The sequence below is a fragment of the Pseudopodoces humilis genome, chromosome 2 (assembly GCF_049639895.1).
Source record: "Pseudopodoces humilis isolate 2021_Gansu_Grassland_sample_001 chromosome 2, ASM4963989v1, whole genome shotgun sequence".
NCBI lineage: Eukaryota > Metazoa > Chordata > Aves > Passeriformes > Paridae > Pseudopodoces > Pseudopodoces humilis.
This window is the reverse complement of record NC_142201.1, coordinates 5,819,693-5,829,004: the sequence shown is the minus strand read 5'-3', so window position 1 is coordinate 5,829,004 and position 9,312 is coordinate 5,819,693.

Here is a 9,312-nt window from a genome sequence, read left to right as displayed (position 1 = left end):
GGAACTGCAGAAAACAGCAAAGGAACCCATGAATACAAAATTGAACATTGCAATCAGGCAGAGGAGCCAGCTCTCTTAATGAGGCTTTTTTTAACCAATGACAATGTGCTGAGAAAACCAGAGGAAATAGGTCAGATAAAAAATCTGGTACTACAAATGCCTGGTGTAGTTTCCCCCCACTAAAATGGATGTCCTTCTGAAAGTGCTGGATAAGGAATCATCCCCTGAAGTCCTGCAGCTAATTTGCAAGACATGGATGAACAGACCGGAGTGCTGGGCTTGGAGACCAGTAATGTGACACATCCAGAGTAAGATGGAGTCACACACAAGATTTTAATGAGGAAACACTTGGTTTGGCTCAGCAATTAGTGGGGTCGTTTTAGTACTCAAAAGCCAGTTAAGCCCTCCTTAACGGCACAATTTCACAACTCCCTTAAACCAGGAATTAGCCAGGGTTCCTGTCAGGAGAAGATGCTTTCCAGTCCCAGATGTGTTTTTTGCCTAATGCCATCTCCTTTCTCAAGCACATGTTGTGCCATGAACTGGAGCAGGGCACTGGACAGATTTAAAAGGAAGTGTCTGTATGAGTTAGTTTTGACTTTTTCTACTTCTCCAAATCACTTTGGTGAAAAGGTTTGTGCCAGCTCAAGAAAAAGGAGGGTGTGGGTGAAGGAAGAGGTGCTGAGGGCTGATGGAACCTGCATTAGTGGTAGTGCTTGTGTGTGTAGTCTGAAAGGAGCTGTGAATTTGTGACCTCTTGGTTGGACGGGGCTCTGAGCAACCTGATCTTGTTGAAGTTGTCCCTGCTCATTGCAGGGGCTGGGACTAGATGACCTTTTAATGTCCTTTCCAATCCAAACCATTCTATGATTCTGTGATTAAGGACTGTGATGTACAGACACTGCTGTTCACCTTTCAACTCCTAATCCTGGCATCTTCATGCAAAGGTGGATTAAATCTTCCTCAGAGAAAAACCTGTGGACCAGGTTACTCCACGCCCTATTAATGCCTCAAAATTCTTAGTGACTCTTGTATGTGGCCTCTGGCACAGCTGAGTTAAAAGCTTACACCCCTGATTCTCTTGCTACAAATGCATAAAATCATGTTGTCAATGCACAAGTTCTTATACAACGTGAGGATTGCATTAGAGGAAGATTTTGCTCTGAGTTCATATGCTGCCTTCCAAGTATGGGAAGCATCTGCATCATCAAAAAGTGTAGCCAAGGATGAGATAGCACAGGAATTATTTAATATTTGAGCCAATAAAAACTGCATCAGACCATCCCAAAGAAATATTTGTGCTGTTAAAAGGGAGAGAACAACCAATGGTCTGGTAAAAGGAAGATGTAAACCTCCCGATTAAAGATAAAGGAAATCTCCTGAAGAAAAGAAAAATCTGAATAAATCTTCAAAGAGGGATCCCGCCAAAGAGGGATCTAAACTACATAGGGAAAACCAAATTCCCAAGACTTAACGTTTAGTGTAGTGCAGAGAGGATGGAAGCCTGACAATGGCATAACAAGTCTTCAGCTAGAAAGACCAGGGAAGAAAAGCTCTAAAAGTGATCCCAGACACAAAATTCTCACATCAAATACTGTGTCCAGTTCCAGGCCCCTCACGACAATAAGGATGTTGAGGTGCTGGAGTGTGTTCAGAGAAGACAGCAGAGCTGGGGAAGGGTCTGGAGCACAAGTCTGGTGAGGAGCAGCTGTGGGAGCTGGGGATGTTTAGCCTGGAGAAAAGGAGGCTCAGGGGTGACCTTTAGGCTCTCTACAGATCTTTGACAGGAGATTGTAGCTGGGTGGGGCTGGTCTCTTCTCCCAGGCAATAAGCAATAAGACAAGAGGAAATGGCCTCAAGTTACACCAGGGGAGGTGCAGATTGGATATTAGGAAAAATTTCTTCACTGAAAGGGTTGTCAAGCACTAAAACAGACTAACTGCCCAGGTTAGTGGTAGTCACCATTCCTGGGGGTATCTAAAAGACTTGGAGATGTGATTCTTAGGGACATGGATTAGTAGTGGATTTGGAAGTGCTGGCTGTACTTGATGATCTTAAAGGCATTTTCCAATCCCCCAATAGATATGGTTTTATGATTTCAAGTGGGAAGTATCTTGGGATCCACAGGTCCTAAAGCAGGCAGTGGGACTGCATGGAGCAGCCTGTCTGACTTGGTGCAGAGCTGAGGGCCTTGGTGTCCTGTCCTGACCTGTCCTGGGACTGTGGGAGAGGCACGGGTTGACACAGAGACACTTTCCTGTAAGGTGCAACCAGAACAAGGAGCTGAGCAATTGGAGAGCTGTGAAAAGACAGATTAAGAAACAAACTGTTTTACAAGTCAACCTGTCCCAAGTGACTCCACACTATGGATGGCCAGGCTCCAGGACCTGCTCTTAATTTATTTCATTTGATTCTCTTCAGTGCACCATGGACTCAAGCATGCAGCAGCAGCAACAGATGCTTAGATACCATGGTGATGGGTGCTATACAAAACCTTGCATAGCTATGGAAACCACAGTTGCATTTATCCATCAGAAATGAGTATCTGGCAGCCCATGTCTATCCTTCATGTTCTGGAAGATCATGAAAAAAATACTTGCACATGGCATTATATTTCACAGCTTTCTTTTCTACTTGGCAGCGCACACTTATCTCTATTTGATAATAATAATGGTACATGTATTTTTAGACTAACATTATGTGATATTAATTCTAAACGTTATCCAATGTAATGCAAGCTGAGAAAAAAAGCCTTTACAGAGAAGAATTGAGGAAATTAAATAAGATTTAACCTGGTAGCAAATAGACAATTTATTTCAGAGTTTAAATAAACTCTTTTTTAATTTAAAAAAATGAAACAGCAGAAAGTAAATTTCTGGATCATTCAGTCTTCAGTTTTCATGTTCAAGGAGTCTTCCTAATTGTCTGAATTTGCTAAGCAGAGTGTAAGAACAGAACATGTACTGTATCTGTCACATCTTTATAACCCAGAGGAATGAGAACAAGACTAAGAGAAGGCATTTCAGATCCTCCCTCATGTGTCTGACAATGCCTGTATCATCAGGGACAAGTGTCATTTCTTCTCTTTTCTCCTTTCTCGTTTCCAAAATTAAGGCAATAATACAAAGCTGTAGATATCTGCATTAGAAGAAGAAAAAAAAATTCAAATGGAGGTGATAGAGTTGCTTTTCACCACCAGTAATTGGCTGCATTCAAAGCTATGGGTAAAACTGAAATAAGCTGTGACAGCATCGTGGTACCTTGTGCTTTTACCCGCCCTATTTTTACCCAGCAGGGACCTCATCCTGATTCCCAGGCAGCCACCATGGCTGAGCTGGCAGCTGCATGTTGCTGTCTTGGTCATTTATGCTTGGTAAATGTGCTCCAAAAACATTCAGATCCACAGGCCAGACAAGAGCTTGACAGACTCTGAGTAGAATCCTGGCCCTGAGTGAAATCTGTGCCAGACTTTCTGTAGGTGAAGGGATGCTCCTTACTGCCCTGGTTAGTATGGCGTCACCAGGAAACACTTCCTCTCCTCTTGACCCTTCATTATCAGCTCTCAAGTTGTCTTGGGAAGCAAAGGCATGGAAAATGGAAACCTTGGACACTGCAGAGAAACTCACCGAGGTGTTGGTTTTTTGTATGAGTGCTCCAGACACACAGGGAGAAGGAATTCTATGTATAATGCCTTTGTTAGCTAATTATCTGGAAATTGTCTGGAAATGAACTGTGATCTTAAGTTCATTAAAATACTTATCTGGAAAAAAAAAATCTGGAACAGATTACAAGAATTGCAAAGGTTCATAAAGACATGAGTGAAAAAGAAATTAAATTACATCTAGTTTTCTTCCAAGGAGCTCAAAGTCACAGGGCCGTCTGGTTAAATCATGCTACCTTGCATTTACACCATGTTCCTTTGATGCCTCCTACAGTTGTTTTTTTTTCAAATCCAAATCTTCTTGCCCCCTCCCCAAAGGTTGCTAATTTCTAACTTCATTTAAGAGGCAGTTTCAACACTTCTGTCCACAAATTATTGACAGCCCTCTTCTCCCCTGAAATGGCAATGCCTCTTCAGTTAACCAGGTACCCTGTGATGGACTGGGCTGGGCCATTAACAAATCACTGACATGGCAAGGAATAAAACTTCTCTTTTCCTCACCTCATCTACTTCTGATGAATCAGTGAATATTAGCATGAAGCTGTTCAGTATTTAAACTTCATTCCCCATCAATGTGAAAATGGACAGTGGCTCTTGCTAGAGGCAGACAAGAGAGATTTATAATACAGCTCGTTACTGGCCCCTGACTGAGACCAAGTACAGCAATGAGGGGTTTGAGGCCACTAGATCTCAACCCCAAGTTTCATTGTGAACTGGGTGCTGTGAACAACGTGAATGGCAGAAAAGGAGAAAAAATTTGAATTAATTGTATTTTCCTCTAAAAGTGATCATAGGGCAGATCAGTTCCTGAGGGTAAGGAGTCATATCTTCCTTTCGATAAACCCCATTTGAGGTTACCATTTCCAAATGCAGGTCCTAACAATGATTTAACTCAGATGTAGGAAAAAAAAATAAAGTAAAATTGTACAGCTACCTATCCATCTCTGTTAGGGAAAATCCTCAGTTAAAGTCTCAAGCAGTGGAGATCATGTGTCTTTCACAGCTTGAAATCCTGGCAAAAAAGAACTTGAGGAATTTCAGCTATTCCACATGACAGTGGGCTTGCCTTTCTACTTCCTTCTGAGGAATCGGCTCCTCCAAAGGAAAATCTGAAGCAGCGTGGCAATTTTGGTGACTTTTGGTGGTGCAGAGGTGACTTTGCACCGGAGAGCTGCTCCTTATTTAGGGTGCAATGCCAGCTGTCACAGCCATTGTTCCCATCAATGTGCAGCCTGCAGCAGCAAGAGTGTTGCCTCACATTATTGTTTTCCCTGGGAGAGCACCACAACCAGAATACATGCTACTCTTTCCTGCTCCCCACAGATATATCTGCCTCCAAAAAAAGTGGCCATTCTGGTTCAAATCCAAGAGGTTTGGCCTGCAATATAAACAGAAAATGTCTCACAGCTTGAAGCACTTCACTTGGCTGCTCCCCCCAACCCTCCCACCCTCACCAGAGACCTGACAGGGACTGAGTGCAGCCAGAGGTGAGGGATGTCCCTGGTGTGGTGCCAGTGGCCATTTTCTCCTGAAAAATTCAGAAATTCACCTGCCTTGATTTGCTGGTACAAAGTAGCAGAAGAAGGAATTGGCAGGGGGAGGGAAGGAAAAGCAAACCTGACCTGGAAGTGATGAGGAGGTGATGGGGATTAGCTAGGACAAAGAGGGAGGGAATCTGCCACAAACTCTGGAGGAACCATACACAGCATCATCCTCTGCATAAGTGAGAGACATCTTCCCCAACAGGGCTGCAGACAACCCTCTCTGGAGTTATTTTCCCCAGCAAATATTACTTTGAGCAATTTAAACCGGACCTATTTCCACCCACATTCCCCTTATGCCAGAAACATCCCTTCAGGAAGATACCCACTGCCTGCACCCTCTGCCTGGTAGAGCACAGAGCTTGCTGAGGACCAGAGACAACTTTTTGTGAAGATTGGTGTCTGTCTGGGCACTGTGTTGCTAGGTGTTGTCTCAAAGCCACTGAACCCAGACAAATCTGCACCTGACATTTCCTCTGCAGGGCTGGCGGAGCAGAGGCCAAAGGGACCGGCTGTGGCAGCTCCGTGTGGAGCCTGTTCCAGGGCCGGGTCACACAACACTGCTCCTGGCACTGGCAAACTGGTCCCAGAGACAAAGAAATAGCTCATGTATTTGGCAAACTTGGATTGAATCTGAAAAAGATGCTGTTTCTAGACATCTGAGAGTGATGTGCAGGCCTCAGGAGTAGCTGACCCCTTGGAGCTGTCCTCTTTGGGGATTTTGGTGGCCCTCTGAGGGAGAAGACCTTGGGACAGCCTGCACCTGCTGGCTGGCACCTGGCAAACCTGGCCATTTCTGCTGCCATGGGACGAATTGACTTCTGAAAGGCCTCACCTTTCCTTCCCATCAGTCGCTGAGTGCCCATGCTGTCCACACTTTTACCAGCTTACAAAACTGAGAAGTGGAATACTTGAGTTGAAAAACAGCTTTTCCCCCTTTCCCTGAAGGTTTTCTTCCTCTTTATGAAAAGATTTTCTATTGCCAGTTCCACCTTCAGGGTGAATGGATACACATATTTTGTCAAGGTAAAACCTAGAGCACCCAGAGCTGTTGGGGTTTTGTGAAGGTTTTATCCAGCACCGAACAATTTGTCTTATATGAGTCTGTTGCCAAGCCTGCCTCTTTCTCCCTGTGTGTAGGAAGGGGCCTGAGTAAATACAAAGCAGCATAAAAATGAGCTCTTGAAAAAGAATGAGACACTTGACCCTGCTGGAGAACTGGTTCAAGGATCCTGATGCTGGAAAAGCTGCATCTTCTGTCCCTTCCCTTCCCCTTCCCCCCTTCAAACATTTTTCAGCCTTCTGTTTTTCAAATGGAAGACAGATGTCCAAAAACATGTGTTCAGGTGTAACGTGACTGAAGCTTCATATGGAGAAGCTTTCACCGGACATTTAAGGAATTTTGGTGTCCCCCTGCAGCCAGAGGAGGCTCCTCTGGAAAGTAAAGGGAAACATGACCCATCCTGGGTGCTCTGGGGCTCAGAGATCTCCCAGCATTAATGGTGCTTTTCCCAGATCACCAAAGACGTGCAGGACTGGGTGTGGAGCTATTCAGTGATTCACATCAGCACAGGGCAGAAAGATGTCCTTTTTTTACGTCTTTTTTCCCCCACTAGTTCCTCTAAACCTCCTTAGGTTTCACCTAAGCCAAATGAATTCCTGTGTGATCCAATATTCTCAACTATTTTGAAACTACCACTCTTACTGCTTTTAATGATGCTCCTGCAGTCACAGGAGGTTCTTAGTGTTTCCAGAAATGTCATCTGCCTTCATCCTGCTACATTCACCTGTTGTTACATAGAATACTGAATTAAGGAATTTTCTTCCTTTTATTCAGTAATAGGAGCAAAAAGCCCCTAATTAGGACTAGATTTGAGCAGTAACTAGGCCTTACTTTGCTCTGTGTTCCAGAGCCTCTGTGTTGCCCTTTTCCAAGTGTGGTATCAACCTGTAGGAGCAATCTCAAGTAAAATTGCTTAATTCATCAAGACACGCAGTTACATACTGATTTCTTCTGCAGATTCAGCTCAAGTTGAGCTATTTCTTTGTCTCTGGGACCAGCTTGCCAGTGACAGGATCAAGAGGTGCATGCAGTCCTGCTGAGATCAGCGGCGTTCCTCATGTCCATGAAATGAAGAGCTGACTTCAGTCCTTCACTGAACCACCACTGGGGCAGAACTGCCACGATCCTCCTATCCATCAGAGCAAACATTCCCTGATCCCCTCAAGCAATGATCATCCAAAACAAGCTTTCAGTCTGCCGGAAGAAAGAGGAAAATTTAGCAGTAAAGATATTTCCTATTTTAGAAAGGTCAAACGCACAAAAGAAGACATTTTTGAAGGAATGTCAGATGACCCCCAGAGCCCCTGGCAGGCAATTTTCCTGTCCCTGAACTGTTTGGAGTTTTAATTGCCTCTTTGGGGAGGTTCTAGAAGCTGCCTGAGAGCGCAGTCACAATCCAGCAATTTGGCACACGTGACTTCTTCAAATATGGGAGCAATTAGCAAAAAGTGATATGGTGAATGGTAGCGTAAGCACTGGATTCTGGACAGCATTCAGACAAGAAATCTAAACCAGAGCAGAATGGAGCAGACAGAAATCCAAACAAGCTTTCACAGAAATAAAACGCATGGGCTACACTTAGATAATGAGAGCCCAGCACTAGGAGATTGAATTCAAAGTCACCATCACATTCCTAAAACTCGCTGACTGAATGGGTTGCAGCAGAGAGTGCAAGTTCACTAAAGCAGTTTGTGAGAAAAAAAATATCCAAAATGTTTAGCAGAAATAGCTTTAAAGACTTCTGGGAGAATTAAGTGAACCCAGATTAGACAATGAGCACACCAGTTCACAGAGGAGAGGAGAAACAAATCTGTATTCTGGGCATTAATAAAGAATTGTGTGTACCCACAGGAGCTAATTTCCAATATAATTTTTTGTTATATTGTTCATATAGCATTCTTCTTAGTAACCTGCAGGAGGTTTAAGACATCAGCTAGTGACTAGTGAAAAGAAAATCCCCAAGTCATTAAACCCTTCCCATTTCAAACAACTGCAAGCAGCATTTGTCCTAAATCATGTCTCCCCAGTCCAGCTATGCTTGTTTTAACAACTGGAAATTTATCATTTGCAGCCAGGATGACGCTGTGTCCTGGGATCATCACATTTCACAGGTTTTGCTCTGTCAGTGGGAGGTTCCCACCCTCTCCAAAACCTGAACTTGGAGCCCAGATGGATCTGCTTTATCTGGGGGTAGTGGCTGTGCCCCAGTGGGGACTGGGCTGCTCCACTGCAGAGACAGAAGAGTGAGCAACAGCTGAGAAAGGAAAGAAAGAGGAATGGAAACTGGGCAGGAATAAAACAGGGAGGAGAGCTGATATAATAAAGAAGATAAACATGGTAGCTGGAAAAGCAAGAAGTATATGAATAGCCAATCGATGAAATAGCAACAAATAATTAATTAGTGATCAAAACCAGAGGGCAATGAAATTTAGTGGTTAATTATGCAATGGAGCAAACAGCAAATTAATTAAATGTGTGTGGATCTACCAGGTGCTCTGATTATTTAAGGCAAAACAAAGTTAGTGAAACTATTCATTCTCTGGTATTTCAGTTATTCATGGTATCTCTGGCCATGGGGATTAGGGCCTGTTTAAATGCAAGGTCCAGCCATGTATATCTAAAAATCATTCATCTTGATAGTGCAAGTGAGATGAACAGGACAGTGATGGAAAGTAGTAGGGACACAGCTGTTCTGAATAAAACACCTTAAAAGAATATGCTATAACAAGAAAATATATAATGTGTTGCTTTATTTTTATTTTCTTTTAAATTTTTCTTTTGACTAAACAGTTTGAATTATTATAGCTGAGAATAGAAATTGGAAATGTTTGGCTCTTGCTGCCCTGACAATGAAAACTCTACTGTGTCTGAAGCAAGGTAATTCAAATAGATACAATTCCTTACTCTTTGGTTAACTTTAAACTGCTGGAGGAAGCCAGGATTTTTGAAAATGAATGATTAACAAACTATTACAATAATGTCTAATGATAAGAAAAAAAGTCATGTCCTGCTTACCTGTTGATTAAAGTCTTGATAAACCCCCTGTA